The sequence below is a fragment of the Scyliorhinus torazame genome, chromosome 7, assembly GCF_047496885.1.
Source record: "Scyliorhinus torazame isolate Kashiwa2021f chromosome 7, sScyTor2.1, whole genome shotgun sequence".
NCBI classification, from domain to species: Eukaryota; Metazoa; Chordata; class Chondrichthyes; order Carcharhiniformes; family Scyliorhinidae; genus Scyliorhinus; species Scyliorhinus torazame.
The window spans coordinates 274,190,356-274,213,234 of NC_092713.1; the positions used below are offsets into that span (position 1 = coordinate 274,190,356).

At 51.8% G+C, this 22,879-nt stretch overlaps 1 long non-coding RNA gene across 1 annotated transcript in view; it reads left to right on the forward strand.

The window, feature by feature from the left end:
- The window catches only part of LOC140427047 (uncharacterized), a 340,763-nt gene that overhangs the window by 295,289 nt on the left and 22,595 nt on the right, over positions 1–22,879 (forward strand). The window contains exons 2-3 of the long non-coding RNA XR_011948373.1: positions 5,487–5,559; positions 11,381–11,592. This is a non-coding gene — a long non-coding RNA (uncharacterized lncRNA). The remainder of the gene's footprint in view (positions 1–5,486; positions 5,560–11,380; positions 11,593–22,879) is intronic.

Below are 22,879 nucleotides of genomic sequence, written 5' to 3' on the forward strand. Positions count from 1 at the left end.
CGCCTCCCCCTCGCCTCCCCCTCCCCCTCGCCTCCCCCTCCCCCTCGCCTCCCCCTCCCCCTCGCCTCCCCCTCGCCTCCCCTCCCCCTCGCCTCCCCCTCCCCCTCGCCTCCCCCTCGCCTCCCCCTCGCCTTCCCTCCCCCTCACCTCCCCCTCGCCTCCCCCTCCCCCTCACCTCCCCCTCCCCCTCACCTCCCCCTCCACCTCACCTCACCCTCACCTCTTCTCCCCCCTCACCTCCCCCTCACCTCCCCCTCACCCCCTCACCTCCCCCTTCCCCTCGCCTCCCCTACCCCCCTCGCCTCCCCCTCCCCCTCGTCTCCCCCTCCCCCTCGTCTCCCCCTCCCCCTCGTCTCCCCCTCCCCCTCGTCTCGCCCTCCCCCTCGCCTCCCCCTCCCCCTCGCCTCCCCTCGCCTCTCCCTCCCCCTCGCCTCCCCCTCCCCCTCGCCTCCCCTCCCCCTCGCCTCCCCCTCCCCCTCGCCTCCCCCCTCCCCCTCGCCTCCCCCTCCCCCTCGCCTCCCCCTCCCCCTCGCCTCCCCCTCGCCTCCCCCTTGCCTCCCCCTTGCCTCCCCCTCCCCCTCGCCTCCCCCTCGCCTCCCCCTCCCCCCGCCTCCCCCTCCCCCTCACCTCCCCCTCCCCCCGCCTCCCCCTCCCCCTCACCTCCCCCTCCCCCTCACCTCCCCCTCACCTCCCCCTCCCCCTCACCTCCCCCTCCCCCTCACCTCCCCCTCCCCCTCACCTCACCCTCACCTCTTCTCCCCCTCACCTCTTCTCCCCCCTCACCTCCCCCTCACCCCCTCACCTCCCCCTCACCCCCTCACCTCCCCCTTCCCCTCGCCTCCCCTACCCCCCTCGCCTCCCCCTCCCCCTCGTCTCCCCCTCCCCCTCGCCTCCCCCTCCCCCTCGCCTCCCCCTCGCCTCCCCCTCGCCTCCCCCTCCCCTCGCCTCCCCCTCCCCCTCGCCTCCCCCTCCCCCTCGCCTCCCCCTCCCCCTCGCCTCCCCCTCGCCTCCCCTCCCCCTCGCCTCCCCCTCCCCCTCGCCTCCCCCTCCCCCTCGCCTCCCCCTCGCCTCCCCCTCGCCTTCCCTCCCCCTCACCTCCCCCTCACCTCCCCCTCCCCCTCACCTCCCCCTCCACCTCACCTCACCCTCACCTCTTCTCCCCCCTCACCTCCCCCTCACCCCCTCACCTCCCCCTCACCCCCTCACCTCCCCCTCACCCCCTCACCTCCCCCTTCCCCTCGCCTCCCCTACCCCCCTCGCCTCCCCCTCCCCCTCGTCTCCCCCTCCCCCTCGTCTCCCCCTCCCCCTCGTCTCGCCCTCCCCCTCGCCTCCCCCTCCCCCTCGCCTCCCCCTCCCCCTCGCCTCCCCCTCCCCCCCCTCGCCTCCCCCTCCCCCTCGCCTCCCCCCCTCGCCTCCCCCCTCCCCTCCCTCCCCCCCTCGCCTCCCCCTCCCCTCCCCTTCCCCTCTCCACCCCACCTCGCCTCCCCCTCGCCTCCCCCCTCGCCTCCCCCTCGCCTCCCCCTCGCGTCCCCTTGCCTCCCCCCTCGCCTCCCCCTCCCCTCCCCCACATCCCCCCTTGCTTCCCCCTCCCCCTCGCCTCCCCCTCTCGCATCCCCCTCCCTCTTGCCTCCCCCTCCCCCTCGCCTGCCCCTCCCCCCCACCCCTCCCCCTCCCCTCCCCTTCCCCTCCCCCTCCCCTCCCCTTCCCCTCCCCACCCCACCTCGCCTCCCCCCTCGCCTCCCCTTGCCTGCCCCCTCGCCTCCCCTTGCCTCCCCCTCGCCTCCCCCTGCCTCCCCCTCGCCTCCCCCTCGCCTCCCCCTCCCCCCTCACCTCCCCCTCCCCCCCTCGCCTCCCCCTCCCCCCCTCGCCTCCCCCTCCCCCCCTCGCCTCCACCTCCCCCCCTCGCCTCCCCCTCCCCCCTCGCCTCCCCCCCTCGCCTCCCCCTCCCCCCCTCGCCTCCCCTCCCCCCCTCGCCTCCCCCTCCCCCTCGCCTCCCCCTCCCCCCTCGCCTCCCCCTCCCCCCCTCGCCTCCCCCCCTCGCCTCCCCTCCCCCTCGCCTCCCCCTCCCCCTCGCCTCCCCCTCCCCCTCGCCTCCCCCTCCCCTCCCCTTCCCCCACCCCTCCCCCTCCCCCACCCCCACCCCTCCCCCTCCCCCACCCCCACCCCTCCCCCTCCCCCACCCCTCCCCCTCCCCTCCCCCCTCGCCTCCCCCTCCCCTCCCCTACCACTCTCCACCCCACCTCGCCTCCCCCCTCGCCTCCCCCTCGCCTCCCCCTCGCCTCCCCTTGCCTCCCCTTGCCTCCCCCCTCGCCTCCCCTCACCTCCCCCCCTCGCCTCCCCCTCACCTCCCCCCCTCGCCTCCCCCTCACCTCCCCCTCGCCTCCCCGTCCCCCTCCCCTCCCCCACATCCCCCCTTGCTTCCCCCTCCCCCTCGCCTCCCCCCCTCGCCTCCCCCCCTCGCCTCCCCCCCTCGCCTCCCCCCCTCGCCTCCCCCCCTCGCCTCCCCCCCTCGCCTCCCCCCCTCGCCTCCCCCCCTCGCCTCCCCCCCTCGCCTCCCCCTGGCCTCCCCCCTGGCCTCCCCCACACCCTCGCCTCCCCCTCCCCCTCCTCCCCCCTCGCCTCCCCCTCCCCCCTCGCCTCCCCCTCCCCCCTCGCCTCCCCCTCCCCCCTCGCCTCCCCCTCCCCCCTCGCCTCCCCCTCCCCCTCGCCTCCCCCTCCCCCTCGCCTCCCCCTCCCCCTCGCCTCCCCCTCCCCCACTCGCCTCCCCTCCCCCCCTCGCCTCCCCTCCACCTCGCCTCCCCCTCCCCACCTCGCCTCCCCCTCCCCACCTCGCCTCCCCTCCCCTTGCCTCCCCTTCCCCCCTCGCCTCACCCTCCCCCTCGCCTCCCCCTCCCCCTCGCCTCCCCCTCCCCCTCGCCTCCCCCTCCCCCCTCACCTCCCCCTCCCCCTCGCCTCCCCTCACCCTCGCCTCCCCTCACCTCCCCCTCCCCCTTGCCTCCCCCCCTTGCCACCCCCATTCCCCCTTACCTCACACCACGCCTCCCCGTTCCCCCCTCCCCCCCTCACCTCCCCCTCCCCCTCACCTCCCCGTTCCCCCACTCGCCTCCCCGTTTCCCCATTCGTCGCCCCATTCCCCCCTCGCCTCCTCCCCTCGCCTCCACCCCTCGCCTCCACCCCTCGCCTCCACCCCTCGCCTCCACCCCTCGCCTCCACCTCTCGCCTCCCGCGCCTCACTCCTCCTCCCATCCCTCGTCTCACCCCCTCCTCCCCTCGCCTCACCCCCTCCTCCCCTCGCCTCACCCCCTCCTCCCCTCGCCTCACCCCCTCCTCCCCTCGCCTCACCCCCTCCTCCCCCTCGCCTCACCCCCTCCTCCCTCCCTCGCCTCACCCCGTCCTCCCTCCCTCGCCTCACCCCGTCCTCCCTCCCTCGCCTCACCCCCTCCTTCCCCCCTCCTTCCCCCCTCGCCTCACCCCCCTCACCTCCCCCTCGTCCCCTCCTCGCCTCACCCCCTCCTCCCTCCTCGCCTCACCCCCTCCTCCCCACTCGCCCCACCCCCTCCTCCCCCCTCGCCTCACCCCCTCCTCCCTCCTCATCTCACCCCTCCTCCCCCCCTCACCTCACCCCCTCCTCTCCCCTTCTCTCGCCTCACCCCCTCCTCTCCCCCTTCTCTCCCCCTCTCGCCTCACCCCCCCCATGCCTCACCCCCCCATTGCCTCACCCCCCCCATTGCCTCACCCCCCCCATTGCCTCACCCCCCCATTGCCTCACCCCGCCCTTGCCTCACCCCGCCCTTGCCTCACCCCTCCCTTGCCTCCCCCCGCCCTTGCCTCACCCCTCCCTTGCCTCCCCCCCTTGCCTCACCCCTCCCCTTGCCTCACCTCCCCCTTGCCTCCCCCCACACCCCTTGCCTCACCCCCCCCCCCCAAACCCCTTGCCTCACCCCCACACCTCATAACCCCAGCGCCGCCTTGCTTCACGCCCCCTTGCCTCACACTTGATTTCTGGAACACGGACCTTTGGAGCCCTCGGTGGAGGCTGCCTTTATTCAAATGTTACCCATCCGGTTGCATTCATGGCATTTGGGGGATCCGAGACCATGCAAGAGTCTTAACTCTGAGCACACACCAGTCTGGAGCCGGATTTGTGTTCTGATATCCCCGGCTATGGTCTTATTGAAAGGTGGAATAGATTCGAGGAGCTAAGTAGCCTGCTCCTGTTCCTATGCTCCAGGAGTCTGCCTTGGGTCAATTCATGTGAGCAGCAAGAATATAAGGAAAACCATGCTGTTACATGCGCAATGAAATATATTAACAGAATGCTTGTACTCGAACTGAACAACAGAGTCCCTCAGACACCAAGCACAGAGACACTTGATTACTATTCAGCCTGCCTACCGAGTCAGCACTGACTCTCCAAAAGAGCAGCCTACCGAGGCCCAATTCCCGTAACCCCACCTAACTTGCACGTCTTTGGACACGAAGGGTAAATTTAGCGTGGCCAATCCACCTAAGCTGTACATCTTTAGACTATGGGAGGAAACCGGAGGAATCCAACGCAGACATGGGGAAAATGTGCAAACTCCACACAGCTAGTCACCCAAAGCCGGAATTGAGCCCGGGTCCCTGGCGTGAGGCAGCAGTGCTAAACTGTGCTGCCGTGCCATCCTGGTCAAATCAGATCAAATATGTTGAATAGATTTTTAAAAATAAATTTGGTGTACCCAATTACTTTTTTCTAATTAAGGGACAATTTAGCATGGCCAATTCACCTGCCCTGCACATCTTTGGGCTGCGGGAGTGAGACCCAATCAAACACAGGGAGAATGTGCAAACTCCACACGGACAGTGGCCCGGGGCCAGGATCAAACCTGGGTCTCAGCGCTGTGAGGCAGCAGTGCTAACCACTGTGCCATCCAAATGCGTTGAATAGTTGTTTAGTTTTTTATTTATTCATGGAGCGGCACTGTTGCTTCACAGCTCCAGGGTCCCAGGTTCGATTCCCAGCTTGGGTCACTGTCTATGCAGAGTTTGCACGTTCTTCCCGTGTCTGTGAGTTTCCTCCCACAGTCCAAAGATGTGCAGGTTAGGTGGATTGGCCATGATAAATTGCCCTTAGTATCCAAAAAGGTTAGGTGGGGTACTGGGTTATGGGGATAGGGTGGAGGTGTGGCTTAAGTAGGGTGCTCTTTCCAAGGGCCGGTGCAGACTCGATGGGCCTCCTGCACTGTAAATTCTATGATTCTATGTGACGTGAGCGTTGCTCACGACAATTCTTGTCCATCCCGAATTGCCCTCGAGAAACTCGTGGTCAGCCAACCTCTTGAAACACTGCATTTAATTTGGTGTAGGAATGCTCACATGCTGTTTGGAAAGGAGCTCCGGGGTTTTTGAAGAGAAACAACAGTTCCAAGTAAGGATGGTGTGTGACTTGGAGCGTAATTTACAGGTGGTAATGTTACCTGTGTCTGCTGTCCTTATTCTTCTAGATCGGACTGGTCACAGATTTGGAAGGTGCTGTCGAGAGAGGGTCAGCGCGTTGCTGCATGCATCTTGTAGATGGTAGGTTGCCGAAGGTCTGCAAAGTCTCACTCAAAGCTTTTGTGATAGCAGCTATGCCTGAGTTTAGGAACAATGGGAGGCTTCACTGCAGAGGGCCATAGCATGACTGCTCTCATTCATCAACTACAGACTTAGAGGAGGCTTTTATTTATGATTAGATGTTCTTTCTATTCCTGTTTACAGATTTATTGAGTACATTTAATCCTGCAATACTTACAATTGCGCCTGATGATTAGGGATTCAAACATGTCACAGTTTTGAACTCAAATTTCAGCTTCATCAAGCCTTTAAATCTAAATAATTGTAACTTGTTACTTTTTATACCTGAGTCTTATCCATCCTATGTAGCAATCAGAATGTCTCTACACAAATGACTATAAACAACACAAAACAAGAAACTCTAATCACACGAATAAAGGTTTCAATTAATTTGACAACTTATTCACAGCTAACCCTTTAATTCATTTTGATAGCCATATCTCTCCATTGCATCCTCATTACCCATGCTCATGATCATGCTTCCAAACAAAGAGGATAATTGTAATCTTGACATCAACAGGCAAAAAAGGATTTCAGGAGATTATATTGCAGTATAACTGAACGTCATCAATGGCAGCAATCACAGTTTAACAATCAAGTTATGACTGCTGACAAGCATCCAAATCTTGTTCCATAGTATGGTATGATTGATGTTCAAAAAGGACACAATAAGTATTGGTTTATAATTTGTGCTGTGTGTAATCCCAACACCTCCACCCATAAAAATGAATAAAAATATAATGCTTGTTCCCCACCTATATTCTCACTTACATCATTAGCTACCAGAACAATGTTTCCTATTCTTTATTTTTTCAATAGTTTTATCCCTTAATGCTCCATTTCAATATAATTGTGCTATTTAAATGATAACGGTCTCTCTCAATTTCAGTTCTGATCGCATAGTGGGCTAAATCGCTAGCTTGTAATGCAGAACAAGGCCAGCAGCGCGGGTTCAATTCCCGTACCAGCCTCCCCGAACAGGCGCCGGAATGTGGCGACTAGGGGCTTTTCACAGTAACTTCATTGAAGCCTACTTGTGACAATAAGCAATTATTATTATTACTATTAAATCTCCCTGTATCTACTTCCCATTTAATGCCAGCAGTGGGAGTTTGGATTCCAGTTGGAATAATAGGGCAGGGGTAAAGCCACCATGGTCCCAGATCACCAGAAGCTGATTTCCCTTTTGAGGGGTAGAGCTGACTGGTGCTGATTTAACCTGAGGATCACCACACCTTGGGCGAATGGCAAGGTTGAGAAGGTGGGTCTACATGCCTCTGCATCACAAATCAGATGTTCAGCTTTAATAAGGACATAGGAAGTCCACACCGAGTAAAATAGGGAATTTAAGATTAATTCACAAGTGTGGTATATACACTTCCCAGTAGATCCCTACCGGGTCTCTCTAGTTGGTGCCTTACTGGCTGACCTTTTATACATTGCTAAATGGAGGTCCCCCACCCCTTAGCGGGGGAGTTTGTACTCTGCGGGAACCATGGGGAAGATAATCATTCCCACCCCGTGGGTCGTGTGGGATATTACACCAGCAAACTGAGCTAAACCAGCAGGAGCAAAATTGCTCCAGCTGAGAGAATACAAAGGGAGAATATGATCCATTTGGGGTCAATTTTCACTTCTATTGCCTGGTATCAACTGGGTAGTTCTGGACTCAGAATTTATTTACAGAATTTACAGTGCAGAAGGAGGCCATTCAGCCCATCGAGTCTGCACCGGCTCTTTGAAAGAGCACACACTCCCACCCCATCCCCATAACCCAGTAACCCCACCCAACACTAAGGGCAATTTTGGACACTAAGGGCAATTTTAGCATGGCCAATCCACCTAACGTGCACATCTTTGGACTGTGGGAGGAAACCGGAGCACCCGGAGGAAACCCACGCGCACACGGGGAGAACGTGCAGACTCAAAATAGGGTTGGACGCCTCGCTGCCACATTAGCACCAATGAAGAGGTCAGTAATATTTTGTAAGGAGCCCAAATTGGGTGTCACTATTTGCTGTGTGCTTTTTGGTCTATGCACCTTTTCATAGACAAATTGAGAGTCTCAGGATTGCAGTTGTTATTTTAGATAGAAACTGATTGAAACATGTGCTGGGCAGATGGGAGTCAATGATGTGTGTTCACATTAAGTTCACAATTATTGGGGACATCCAGTGGCGGCATGTAGAAGGAAGGTGCACGCAAAGTATCTCCTGCCAGAGTCCTTGGTGTTTGGCACTTTTAGCCTGGTTTCCGGGGATAATTTGTGGACAGACCCGTCCCATTGGATAGCCTTTCATAATAAGATACCAAAAAAGACCACAAAAAAGGTTACGAGCGGTAGCCCTTCAGAGGAATTGGGGAAGGTGCAGAGTTCGTTGGGAACAAAGATTGCGGAGGCAAGCTGGTAGAGTGGGGCTGCACCTATTACGGTGCATAAGCTGACAGAATGATGGCAACCGAATTTGAAAAATAGTTTAATAATTTTTATTGTCCCAAGTAAGCTTACAGTAACATTGCAATTAAGTTACTGTGTAAAGCCCCTAGTCATCACATTCCGGCGCCTGTTCAGGTACATGGTGGGAGAATTCAGAATGATCAATTAACCTAACAGCATGTCTTGTGAGAGGTAACCGGAGCACCAGGTGGAAACCCACGCAGACACGGGGAAAACGTGCAGACTCTGCACAGACAGTGACCCAAGCCAGGAATCGAACCTGGGACTATGGTGCTGTTGTAGCCATCTGGGATGGCCACGTCCCGATTACAAAATGGGCACTTGCAAAGAATGCAGGGAAAATTGGACAGTGCTAAGAAACAAGCAGGTGCAAGCTCTGTCTGTTGATTAGAACCTTAAACTCTCAGACAGGACAGAAACTACCAAACAATCTACATACTAATGAGCCATCTCCGGGGACAAAAGGAAAACATTTAGATACACAATGTTAAGGCAGACTCCTCTGCGCCAGAAGAAGCTAAGACAAAGCAGACTGACAGTCACCAGGACACGCCCAGCGATCAGGGAACCACCCCTCTATTGGTGGAAAATCGATACAGATGATTGGGAAAGACCCAATTAGTTGAGGCCAAGTTCAAGGCCCGCCCAAAAGCGCGCAAAGCCCTTTTTAGTATAAAGGTATTCCCCAAGGGAGAATCTTCCTCCTTTGGCTTTGGCTCTCACCGAAGAGAGAGACCTGCCTAGCAGCTGCACCAGACCAAGTAAGTCCCAAGTCAACGTACACTACGAGATAGACCCTCCTAGTTGCTACCCTGTAAACAGCTCAACCCAGCAGCCTCAGAACCGAGCAACGGCCATTGTTCCTCTGACTGAGTGGGCACCCGAAGCTAAGTATAGACTTTAGTAATAGTGGTAGTTTAGTTTGTAGAGTTTATGCATGAGTAGATTTGACTGTGTGTAAATAGATGAGCATTGCTTTTGAACTTACTAACTGGTGTATCGAGTCATTGATCAGTATTCAGTTCTGAACCTTGTGGCGATGTAGAAAGATACCTGGCGACTCTTGAGCAAACGTGATTAAACAGAGCCAAATTAGGAGCCAACTAAAAGTTAGCAACACTGTGAAGCCACAGTGCTAAACTCTGCTACCATGCTGCTGGCAAGCATTTTGAGAGGCAAGGGAAGGAGGTGATGGAGACCCTCAAAACGTCAGTGGAGGATACATTACATCAGGCCTGATTAAGGAGGCATTGGGAAAGTGCTCGGAGATAGTACAAGAGCATGGTGAGGTGCTGAAGGGGCGCGAGGGTTCAGCTTCCACTTTTGGGTCATAAAACTCCCGCGAGTTCACCGGTTGAGCCGGCACTTAGCCGCTAAAACGGAGAATCCAGCCCAAGGACTTTGAATGAACTGAGAGGGTTTGAATGAGACTTTGATGGTGGCTGGGATGGGACTGTTTGGGGATGTATTGTTTTTCCTTTTTGTATATAGATGTGGTCAACTGAAATTTATGATTCTATATCAAGGGATTATATGTTTTTGGGAGTAGAGGGCGGGGCCAAGGGAATTGGGGATATGAATTAAAGTAGGAATCCAAATAGTTTTTTGACCAAAATGGAGGATGGGGATGTTAATGGGCTTGGGTTATTTCTTGACAGGGGGAGGAGATGGGAAGTTTTGTTTATTTTCTGTTACTCAATTGATGTGGGCCCTGACAGGGGAACTACCTCACTAGGAGGCAGAGGTTGGCTAGTGAAGGGGGGCGAGATGGGGAGGGGCTGTGCCTGTTGGACCTCTTTAGGTGGGTTTCAATGAACCTAAAAGGTGTGAATGGGAGGGGGGGTGAAGGATGGTGAGGAGAGGGTGTGGTTCAAAAGGAAGTGGTTGGAGGATTTCTGGAATGAGGAGGGGAGGGTTGATTGCTGACAGTAACCAGTGTTTTTTTCTTTGTCTCATCTTGTGGGTGGGTCTGGGAGCCATCTTGGGCAGACCCTGGTATCAGGTGTCTGGTAATGGAGGGGATAATCCCTCGTAGTGGAAATGGCTGACTTGAGGGGGAGAGGGGTAAGAGACCCCTCATTCGATTGGTCATGTGGAATGTGTGGGGTTTGGGGGCCCAGTAAAGCGAGCAAGAGTTTTCTCTAATTTGATTAATTTGAGGGCCGATGTGGTGCTTTTGCAGGAGACCTGCGGATGAGAGATCAGATTAGGCTTCGGAAAGGTTGGGTGACTCAGGTGTTCCAGTTGGCCTTTGATAGCAGGGCCCCAGGTTTGAATTATGTTTTGAATCCCAAGTTAGACTAGTTTAAGCCAAAACCATTGGCCCCTTTGGGGGTAGCAAAGGTATTGACAGCATTTTTGAAGGAGATGCGAGAAGCGGATCCATGGCAATTTCTGCACCCGGGAAGCAAGGAATTCTCCTCCTTTTCTCCGGTACATAAAGTTTATTCTCAGATTGATTTATCATCAAAATTATCAGAGAAACCCTAAAGTGCAGAAGGAGGCCATTTGATCCATTGAGTCTACACTGACCCTCCGAACGAGTACCCCACCAAGGCCCATTCCCGCACTCTATCGCTGCAACCCCACCTAACCTTTTGGACACTACGGGCAATTGATCATAGTCAATCCATCTAACGTGCACATCTTTAGACTGCGGGAGGAAACTGGGGCACCCGGAGGAAACCCACTCAAACACGGGGAGAACGTACAAACTCCACACACAGTCAGCCGAGGCTGGAATTGAACACGGGTCCCTGGCACTGTGAGGTGGCAGTGCTCCTCACTGAGGAGCTCTCCTCTACATATCTCACGCCTAAGATAATTCTATCTTGAATGAGATTAGCTTTCATTTGCCTGAATTCACATTATTCTGCACACATGCTACACAGTCACATATTGATCAATGTATTGCTTTTCATTTTGAGCTTTAGTGTTGAACACATAGGGTTCAAAACATGTGTTCAAGGCTTTCAAAATCTCTGTTGTCTGTTTTCTTTGTTTGTTAGATAGGTTTCGGGTAGAATACAATTTTTGCAGTCACTCACCAATGTTTCGGGTAGAATACAATTTTTGCAGTCACTCACCAATAGTATTAAGTGTTGCTACTTGTATCCACTCCAGTTTGTTAATTAAATGTGTTGCAATCTCCTACTTTTGTCATTGCAAGTGGAAACAATTGCTCATTGTGCCACATATCACCTTCAATTTCTACGGGAGAAGGTGGGAAAAACAAATAGCCATTTTAACTACTTTTATTTGCAGCCTTCGGTTTTCCTTGCCCTTTTCCAGCAGCTTTCAAAATTTTTGTTCCCTTTTTCGTAGCTGTGTCATCTCTCCAGCTTGTCCTGGCTTTCAAAAGTCAATTTCAGCACTGCTCCTGATGCCATGTTATGATGCTCAAAGACCACAGTCTTTCAAGTATGGTATTTATTGAACTGAATGTAACATGACTGCTTGCAAAAAAACTCTCGCGTGGCAGAGCTCACATGACGACAGTAAGCCGGACCGGGCATGTTGCATTTCAAACCAAACAGGTGATATGATGATGGAGTTAATACCAATGCATTACTGTGCCATAGATTGTGACTAGCAAAGCAAGTTGGGATGTCAGGTAATAATTGCTAAAATTGGGCACACGTTATGGGTGGGCAGTAAGGTTGCTTGAAGTCCACCCAAGGAATTTTATGGGACTCCTGCCTTAAAACTTGCTGACAGGGGGACTATCAAATTCCACCCTATATAACTGCGTATTTATATCCACCACAACATTATCCACTTCCAACCGTATTTTATTAATTATATCTTCGCTATACTCTTCCATTGCCCTCTTTGCCAACCCCTTATCACCTACAAACTCCAAATCATTGAAAACTCTGTTATTTGCATCCTCATCTACACTAAGTTCCACTCACTATGTTCCAGACATAGGACTAGCTTCTTCCCCACAGCTACAAGACTCCTCAACGACCCCCCCTCGGACGGATCTTTTCCCTGTAAGAACACTATTCACGACACCCTATGCTGCTCTTGCTCATGTATTTGCTTTGTTTGGCCCCTTGTTCCGCACTGTAACCAATCAGTTTTTAGATGTACCATTTGTCAATGTTCTCTGTTGATTATTCTTTTGTCTACTATGTACGTACTGTGTACGTTCCCTCGGCCGCAGAAAAATACTTTTCACTGTACTTCAGTACATGTGACAATAAATCAAATCACCCAGCACCCCCAATCATTGCTGAACTCCTTTTCCCCCAATAGATTAAATTGAAATTGTCATTCTTGTCCACAAATCTCTCCACAGCCTAATTTCACCGTACCTCTTCAACCTTCCTAATTCTCTGGTTCTCCGAGCCTGGTCCCTCCTCCATTTCCCAGTATCCCTGCTCCATCTTTTGTGGCAGTGCCTTCAGCCAGCAGAGCCGTACTCTTTGGATTTCACTTTCCACATATCCCCAGTACCCCTCTCCCTCTATTTAAACACACACATCTTCAAGAAAGCTTTTGATCACCTCTTCTAGGTCATTGTGAAGCACCTTGAGGCACGTTCTACCATGAAAGTATTATAGAAATGTAAGTTATTCAGAGCAGAAATTGAGAGGCAAGATTGAGTCATAAAAAACTATACACACTTTACTCATTTGTTTTCTGCATCTGGTCAATGGTTTTTGTGAAAGGAATATTGATTGTTTTGGTCAGAAACTAGACTAGAATTGCTGAAAACACTGAGAAATTCCCAATCAGAATAAAGGTAGAAATGAATTACTGTTACAACACCCTGGGCTAATGTAGAGTCAATTCCAGCATCACCGAGTCCCAACATAAGTGAATTAACCAATAATTTGTATGTATTCCTGAGATCTTTTATCTTCGACTACTTCAATAACTTACAGGCACCAGATTTGTAAGTAAAACTCCAGCTCTTTCTCAGAATGACAATGAAAGCAAAAATGAAACCTACCTTCTGCTCCAGAATTTTCTGAAAGGCTTTACCAAATCCCAATGGAAAACAGAAAATGTCCCGGAATTGCAAAAGAGGGGATTGTCTGCCGCCAGGTCCATCAAAATGGCATCATGAGCTATGCCACAGAGCACACTGCATCATGGGGTGGGCCTGGGCCAATCCAAATAAGAACTTGCAGCGATGGGTTTCAGTTCAAAACCAAAAGTCTGTAGTTTTAAAAACAGCCAGCAGCACAGGCATTAAACAAAAATCAGGATCAGATGAGGACTTAAAAGAGGTTCCTTACATTATAAACACCTCTGAAAATATAGAGTGTAAATTATCTGTAAGGTGAAGACCAGCACATTAACATAAAGCTATAGGCAGTCCATGTAACAAAAGTCTTGTGAGCAATAATCACTCTTGAATCCATTTTCAACATCGATATATTCAAATAATATGGGAAATTGTTTCATTTCTATCTTTAAGATTAGTTTTCTTCTGCCTGTTTTGACACTTTGCCAGCAATGAAGAAATAGACAACTTGTTCCTCAGTAGTAACTGGAGAATTCAGCTGGAATCATTTATTTTCCTTGCCAGTTCTGGGGAAGCTTCATGGATAGATCAGGAATTTATTGCAAAAATAATTACCATTATATAAAGCCATTATATGGCATCTGTAATTCAGTGTGTTGGGACACTTACATGCATGCTATGGTTTCAGATACTTTCTGTGCTTTAAGTGTCCTAGATACCAGGTCCCTGTTCTTTTTTTTCCTTTGTTTTTTAAATTTAGAGTACCCAATTATTTTTTTTCCAATTATGTGGCAATTTAGTGTGGCCAATCCACCTAACCTGCACATCTTTGGGTTGTGGGGGTGAAACCCATGCAGACACGGGGAGAATGTGCAAACTCCACATGGACAGTGACCCAGGGCCAGGATTCGAATCCGGGTCCTCAGTGCCGTAATCAGCAACATTTCCCTGTTCTTGATTTCATTCTAAGAGCAAAGTGAATATCATTCAAAATCACAACACCACGTTTGTACACTGATGCCACCCAGCTCTCCCTCACCAGCATCTTTCGCGGGACGTCCACTATCTCTGATTTTCCACATTGTTTATCTTACATCCAGACCTAGCAGAGCAGGAATTTACTCGTTTGACCAACCGTTTTATATCATTTATCGTACAAGAGGCCATTTGGCCCATCAGGTCTGGCTCTTGGAAAAAAACACCCTACTTAAGCCCATGCCTCCACCCTATCCCCGTAACCCAGTAAACCCACCTAACCTTTTGGACACTCAGGGGCAATTTTGCTTGGCCAATCCACTTAACCTGCACACCTTTAGAATGTGGGAGGAAACTAGAGCACCCGGAGGAAACCCACGCAGACACGGGGAGAATGTGCAAACTCCACACAGACAGTCACCCGAGGTCGGAATTGAATCTGGGGTCCTGGAGCTATGAGGCAGCAGTGCGTACCATTGTGCCACCATGGTCCCCACTTGTCACTTGTTTGATATCTCTTTGTGCCTCGGTGTCAAACTTTGTTTTAATAATGCTGTTGTGAATTGAAGTGTGATGTTTTCATACTATTTGGGAACTTCTTAAATGCTAGTTGATATTGAATGCAGCAAACTTAACATGCAGCCAAACACTCGGTTGGGAAGAAAAATGACACTACGTAATTTGATGGTCAGAATTGGACCTCATTGTGTACATTTTAAAAGTGTGTTCTTACAAACCTGATGAGTGGTTAAATTAGGGATGATGCTCATACAGTTTAAGATGAAGCACTGAATCCTGCGCAAACATCCTGCTGACATCACTACAGGTAATGTGGCGCTTCATCAGCAGGGATGTAATCTCTGATACATAACAGCCCACCCCCTTTACTTCTTTAGTACAATGACAACGACTTCACATTTATACAACAGACCCATTTATGCATTATTCTATATGTATATATATTCAACTTATTAAGACAGTCTTTCAGGTGAACGTCTATTCCGTTTGGATTGTATTTGACGTTCTTGAATGTTACTCGCAATTTTGGAAGTGTCTTCTATTCCTTCTGTAGGTGGTACTTCCTGGGTAGTTACTCCTGTGTTCATCTCTGTAAGTGTTGCAAAGTCTTTAGAAACTGAATCTGCACTTTTCTTTGTTCAGGCTCTGTTCTGGAGTATTGCTTTCTAAAATTTAGGAAATACTTCTTGAGAGCTGTCAGCGATTTCACTTTGTGAAGCTAGTAGCTGGTCAGTATGACATTGCCAAGCTCTTTCATCATTCATCTGTGTACGGTGCATTATATTGGACCTAGTTTTCCTACAGCAGATGCCCATTTCTCATTTTTGGTATAGCTTCGGGCTATCATCTCTAATTTTTCTAAATTCCAGAAATCCATTCAAATCTTCCTCATAGGACAAACCTCTCATCCCAAGCAGCAGTCGAGTATATTTACATTGCAACCCACTCTAAGGTTATGATATAATTCTTTAGGAATGAGAATAAAGCAGTACACCGTATTCCAGGTGCGGTTTCATTAATAATATATATCATTACAGAAAGACTTTCTTAATCTTATACTCCCACTCCTTTGCAATAAGGGTTAACATGCCATTTGTCTGCCTTATTGCTTGTTGTGTCTGCATGTTAACTTTGTGATTTGTGTTCAAGGATCCCCAAATCTCTCTGCAATGTTTACTGCTTACTTATCTTTGAAAAAATATTCTGCTTTTCCATTCTTCATACCAAAGAGAATAACATCATACTTCCCAATGTTCTGGTCTATCTGCTACATTCTTTCCATTTAACCGGTTTATATCCTTTTGCAGTTTCTATGCATCATCTTCACAGCTTACTTTCTCTTCTAAGTCTGGTTCACCAGCAAACCTGGGTGCATTATACTTGGTTCCCCCATCGTAATCATTGATACAGATTATAACTAAGGGCAGCACGGTGGTGCATCGGCTAGCACTTCTGCCTCATGGCGCCAAGGATCCGGGTTTGATCCCTGCCCGTGTGGTGTTTGCACATTCTCCCCGTGTCTGCATGGGTCTCAACCCCACAACCCAAAAAGATGTGCAGGATAGATGGATTGGCCACGCTAAATTGCCCCTTATTTGGTAAAAAAGAATTGGCTACTCAAAATTTATAAAAGAAAAGCTGAGGCTCAAGCATTGATCCCTGTGCAAATCTACGAGCTACACTCGGTGTTTCGGAAAATAATCAGCTCTCGAGTTTCTGTCCCTCAACTGATCCTCCACCGTCCCTAATATATCACACAAAATCTTTTGAATCCCAGGCTGAGATTTTGCTAAAAAAAGGCAAAGTATAGGAGTGTGGGTAAAAAAATGGCAGACTTCCGTGGCGGCCATGAGCTGCGCAGTCGCATGCAAAGTGGCTCTCGTCTAAGAATATTGACTGAGGCCTTTTAACCCCAACAAACGGACACCAGAAGTACAGAAAATGCCCTGAACTAACCCCCCCATTAACCGCACTGCCAACCAAGATGGGAATGAATCAGCTGCCCAGCCGAAAAGCCAGTTGTGACAATGGGAGGGAAACCTCAGCCTCGGAACAGGGAAGCAGGCTCAAAGAACAAAGAACAAAGAAATGTACAGCACAGGAACAGGCCCTTCGGCCCTCCAAGCCCGTGCCGACCATACTGCCCGACTAAACTACAATCTTCTACACTTCCTGGGTCCGTATCCTTCTATTCCCATCCTATTCATATATTTGTCAAGATGCCCCTTAAATGTCCCTATCGTCCCTGCTTCCACTACCTCCTCCGGTAGTGCGTTCCAGGCACCCACTACCCTCTGCGTAAAAAACTTGCCTCGTACATCTACTCTAAACTTTGCCCCTCTCACCTTAAACCTATGCCCCCTAGTAATTGACCCCTCTACCCTGGGGAAAAGCCTCTGACTATCGAAGGCACAGAACCGGTGAAGGTCGATTCTTCCGAGTTCCCAGCACATACCCAGGCATTGATGGAGAGAATGATATGTTTCATCACCTTGGAGTTCCAGAAACATAGGGAGGAAATGAAAAAAGACCTCTTGGCAGCCGTTGAGGCGGCAGTGAGGGCCGTAGAGGCCCCCATGAGGGAGTCAATGGACAACATGGAGCGAAAGCTCGAGGCCCAGGAGACAACGACGTGGGACCTACAAAAAGCCGCCACCGACCAAGGGCTGCATCACGGCACTCAAGGCAGAGGTGGCGAGGCTGGTCAAGACCAGAAGAGGTTGAAGGGCAACGTCGACGACCAAGAAAACCGCTCACATTGGCAAAACCTGAGAATTGTGGGGTTTCCGGAGGGACTGAAGGGGAGGAACCCCATAGAATACATTGCAGTGATGCTCAGGAAACTGGTCGGCGGGGAGGGCTTCGCCAAGCCCCCGGAGGTGGACCGTGCCTAATGGCCGCTTCAGTAGCAGCCCAGGGCTGGGGAACCACCACAGGTGATAATCGTGAGGCCCCACAGGTACCAGATCCCGAGCTGGGCAAAGAGCGCAAAAGGGAGCAAGTGGGAAGGACATTTCACCCGCTTGTACCAAGACATTGGGGCAAATGTGGCCAAACACCGAGCAGAATTCAATGACACCAAATCCGCGCTCTACAACCATGCAGTTCGGTTTGGCCTGCTCCACCCTGCCAAACTGTGGGTCACGTTACAGGACAAAGAAAACTACTTTGATGCCCTGGAGGAGGCCAACAAGTTTGTCCAGAAAAATGGACTGGGCAAACAACGATAGAGGGCAATTGTGAACTACAAGAATCTGAGAGGGGCAAGGGCAGCCACATGCAGAGGTGTGGGGCGGGGGGGGGGGGGGCTGTGAAGGGGAGAGAGGTAGTAGGGGTTAAATTGGGGAATCCGACTGTTAGGGGAGCCGCTACACCAGTGAACAAGCTGGTGTACAGAGGTACAGCGAAGGAGGAGGCCGTGGCCATCCTCCCAGGGCAGAGCGGGCGCCTGGCAGGAGAGAGGGAAAACTGAATTTCAGGAGAAACAAAGTGCAAGAAGGGGGTGATGAGGGGTAGAGTAGGGGGCAAAGCCAAGGGGGAGGGGGTGACTAGGAAGGGGAACACAAGGATAGGAGAGGTACAGGGTGGGAAGCAGAAAGGAGGTAGGGGGAGGGTAGAGCGCTTGTTGCAACAAGTCGCACGTGTAGATGGTAAAAATGAGGAAGTAGTCAGTGGCCATCCTGAGTGGCCCATGAGTAAGAGCAGGCCCAGACGAACAGGGCAGGCCGACAGGGAGAGTATGGCTGACCCTATCTGGCTAGTTAACATGGAATGTGAGAGGCCTCAACAGTGAAAAGAGCAGCGGATCCAGCAGAGCTGGAAGAACTACTGTGACCCAAACAAAGTTCAGGTACCTGGGGATACAAGTAGCCCACAACTGGATGAGGCTCTACAAGTGGAACCACTTCAGCCTGGTGAAGGAGGTGAAGAGTGACGTGCAAAGATGGGACTCGTTCCCTCTTTCGCTAGCAGGAAGGGTACAGATGGCCAAAATGAACTTGCTGCCTAGGTTCCTCTTCATATTCAGATCACTCCCGATCTTCTTCCCCAAATCCTTCTTCACCAGCATCAACAAGCTAATCATGGCCTATTTCTAGCGGGGGGGAAAAGAGTCCCCAGGATACGCAAGATCGTCTTGCAGCAAGGGTGACATGTGGGAGGCCTGGGCCTAACCAACCTCTTATTCTACCACTGAGCGGAAAGCGTGGAGAGGCTAATAGGTGGCTGAGGGAACTGGAGGCGGATTTGGTCTGAATGGAGGCAGTCTCCTGCACAGGGATGTCTCTCCGAGCATTGGATAGTGCACCTCTCCCGTCCCCCCCCACACACACACTCCAGGAGCCCAGTGGTAGTGGCCACACTCAAGTCCTGTTTCGGGTACCACTTCAAGCTGGGTGGTATAAAGGCCCCCATCTGAAAGAAGCATAGGTTCACACCAGCGAAGGTAGCCACCAGGTTTGGGATGTGGATGGAGAGCAGAGCGACATTGAGTGTAAAGGACCTGTACATGGATGATAGACTGGCAACCCTGGGGGAACTCTCAGAGAAGCTCCAACTCCCAAAAGGGAACCAGCTCAGATACCTGCAGCCGCACTATTTTCTCCGCAAGGAGTCAAAAACATTCCTCCAGAGACCCGGAAACACATTTCTGGACACAATGGTAGGGCTGGACTGGTTAGAGGACAGAAAATGTGGGGACATTTGTGGACGACTCACAGAAAAGGTCAGGACCCCACTAGATAGGACCAGACGGAAATGCGGGGTGTGTGGGGAGCTGGGCATGGAGAGGGGGGTGGGGGAGGACACTGGAGCGAGGTGCTACACAGGATCAACTCCACCACCTCTTGTGCCGGGCTAAGTCTGATGCAGTTCAAGGTGGTGCACAGAGCGCACCTGGCCAAGACACGCATGAGCGCGTTCTTCCCGGAGGTAGAGGACAAGTTCAAGCGGTGTCAGGAGGGCACGGCCAACCATACCGACATGTTCTGGTCCTGCCCCAGACTCGGGGAGCTCTGGACTGCCTTTTACGAGGCTATGTCCAGGGTTGTGGGGATCGAGATGGAGCCGTGCCCATCTACAGCAGTCTTCGGGGTGTCAGAGCCTCCAGTGCTCTACACAGGGAGAGGGGGGTGAGCACCCTGGCCTTCGCCTCACTGATCACCAGTCGGACGCTTCTGCTAGGTTAGATGTCAGCATCGCCACCCAGGGCTTCAGAGTAGCTCTCAGGCCTGGCCAAGTTCCAGAGACTAGAGAAGATAAAATTCTCAGAGGGTCCGAGGAGAGATTACACGACACATGGAAGAAGTTCATAAACCGCTTTGAAGACCTGTTTGCAACCAGCAACTAAAGGGACAGGGTGGGGGGTGGAGAAGATAGAAAGGGGGTGGGACGGACAGGAAGGGGAGGGGGAGGGAGGGCACGGGGTGGCAGGGAGTACCGCTAGGATAGAAGGGGGCTCGCGTACAACAGATGAGAGGTGGGAAGGAAGGCCAATCGCCGGAAGGGACACAAACCGTTCCCACACATGGAAAAGCGATGAGGCGGAACATCCTAACCTCCCTTGACAACTCAATAGGGAACAAGGCCACCCACCCCCACCCCATCAAAACAAGTGCAAATATAAATAAAGCAAAGAGCTCTGGCATTGATTGTAAATACAAATGTAAGTAAGATAATGCGAGTACAGGAACCTGGGTCACCAAAAGGTGATGATCTGCTGTACAGACGTTTATGAAATTTCTGTTGTTTGGTTTCTTCTTTTGTGTTTTTGCCAATGGCTCTTGTGTATAAATCTTGTTACTAAATGTTAAAGATCCCACTCAAAATATATTTTAAAAGAAAATGGGGTTCATACTGTTATACGAGTTTAACACCATATTCCTTCAGGCATAATTAATTATTCATCCACAGCGTTCACGCCACGTTGCTGGTGGGTGGCCTCTGCCATGACCCATTACCTCCGAGCTCCTCAGTTCCGGCCGCCATATTTAAAGGGTGCCTATGCAGATTGTCCGCACTCTCACAGCTTAGTAAAGGTTCAAAGTGAGAAAGCATGCAGCGCCCAAATTTAGCAACGTCTCACTGGAGCGCCTGTTGGATGCAGTGAAGGCCTGTCACATTGTCCTCTACCCTCACTGGAGTCCAAGAAGGTCACCAATCCAGCTTGGGAGGCGGTTGTAGCAGTGATTAATGCCAATGCCCTGCAAAGGAGGTCAGCCACCCAGTGCAGGAAGAGGATGAATGGTCTCTTGTGTTCCCACAGGACAAGTCATCTATCACACACACTCTCCCCGTGTCTGCGTGGGTCCACTGCAACCCAAAGATGTGCAGGGTAAGTGGATTGGCCAGGCTAAATTGCCCCTTAATTGGAAAAAAAATTAATTGGGTCCTTTAAATTTATAAAAAGAAAAACATACTCACACACTCACAAGTCCATCACACATTCATAAGGATCCACTCTTGACACCTAAAGGGACATCACCACTCGCTCTCTCTCATACCCTCACATCTCCATCTGTCCTATCTCTTCAGGAGCTTGCTTCCTTATCCTGCCGATGGCACCAATCGCCACCCACACATATCAGGCATGCTTATCATGTGCCCTCGCATATGCTTAACTCACACAATCTCCATCATTCTTCATGCAGGACAAGCAGACTCACAAGAAGAAAAGAGGTCCCAGACCCGAGGAGGAGTTGCTGAGGTTAAGTTTCGGTCAGGCTTTTATTACAGAGCCATTCAACTGGCCGGAGAGGACATGGGCGATTCCCGTACTGACGGTGAGGTCGGCGGCTCACACCCAAGTAAAGATCCTGCACAACAACATTCGTCGGACTGTGAGCGATTTCTCCTGTTGCACAGTCTCCTATGATCTCCTTTTTCCCAGACATCTCTGGAAAGCATCCAAGGTGAACCAGGTCCGAACCCCCAGCCCCGACAATACTTTGGATGAGGAAGCTGAGGACAGCAACATTGAAGACCTGTCACAGCACTCACCAGCACCCACCAGCGCAGACACACATACCTCAGTGGGACCTAGTTCTAGTGTAGCATGGGGTTCACAGTCGGTTGAACACAGTGCACAATCTGATCTACAGAATGTGAAGGCAGGGACATCTCAGGTCAGGATGTCAAATGAACATGCAGTTTAAGGGAAGACTTACAGAAGGTACATGCACTCTCAAGCTCCATCTGCCTCTCGCACTGTCTGTTGGCAGGGTCGCAATGATATGAGCCTCTTCACAGAAGCTATGTGCGCTGCCCTCAACCACAAAGGTATCCAATGTTTACAAACAAAATATGCTGATCTCAGCCAAAAGTCAGAGCACCTTGCCACCAAATATTTTAAAATAAATTCAGAGGACCCAATTATTTTTTCCAATAAAGGGGCAATTTAGTGTGGCCAATCCACCTACACTGCACATCTTTGGGTTTACAGAAGTGTGATTGGAGACAATTGAAGGCTTTATTGGACTAGATATTTCCCCCAGCAGCGCAGGTACAGAATGCAGCTGCTAGGGAGACACAGACTCTTATACTCCACCTTACTGGGCGGAACCAGCAGGCAGGCTTCACCAATGATCTTCCTGTCTCAGGTACCTCCCACACCAATGATCTTACAGCTTCAACCTAGGTACTGTAATACCCCTAATACCGACTACCACATTCACCCCCTATTAAAAAAAGAGTCCGGCGGGGCTGGTGGTCTCGCGTCATACAGTGGTAGAGGTTATGGTGGTACCCATCGGTGGTACAGTGTTTTGCCTTATTACATGTCGAGGTTCTACAAACTGAATTTAGGGAGCTAGGAGTTAAACTAAAAAGTAGGACCTCAAAGGTAGTAATCTCAGGATTTCTACCAGTGCCACGAGCTAGTCAGAGAGTAGGAATGTCAGGATAGAGAGGATGAATGCGTGGCTCGAGAGATGGTGCAAGAGGGAGGGATTCAAATTCCTGGGACATTGGAACCGGTTCTGGGGGAGGTGGGACCAGTACAAACCGGACGGTCTGCACCTGGGCAGGACTGGAACTGATGTCCATGGGGGTTGTTTGCTAGAGCTGTTGGGAGAGTTTAAACTAATGTGGCAGGGGGATGGGAACCGATGCAGGAAGTTGGAAGGTAGTAAAACAGGGACAAATAAAAGGCAGTAAGGGGGAAAGTGTAAGGTAGAGAAGCCATAATCAAAAAGGGCGACAGTACAAGGTACAGTGACTGAGGGGAGCTCAGTGAATAGGACCAGGAATACTAAAAGAAATAAAACAGGAAGTGAAAACATTAATGGTAAGCGACGCGGCAGGTTGTTACATGAAGATATGGGTTCAACGACAAGGAAAATTAGGAGAAAGGTTAA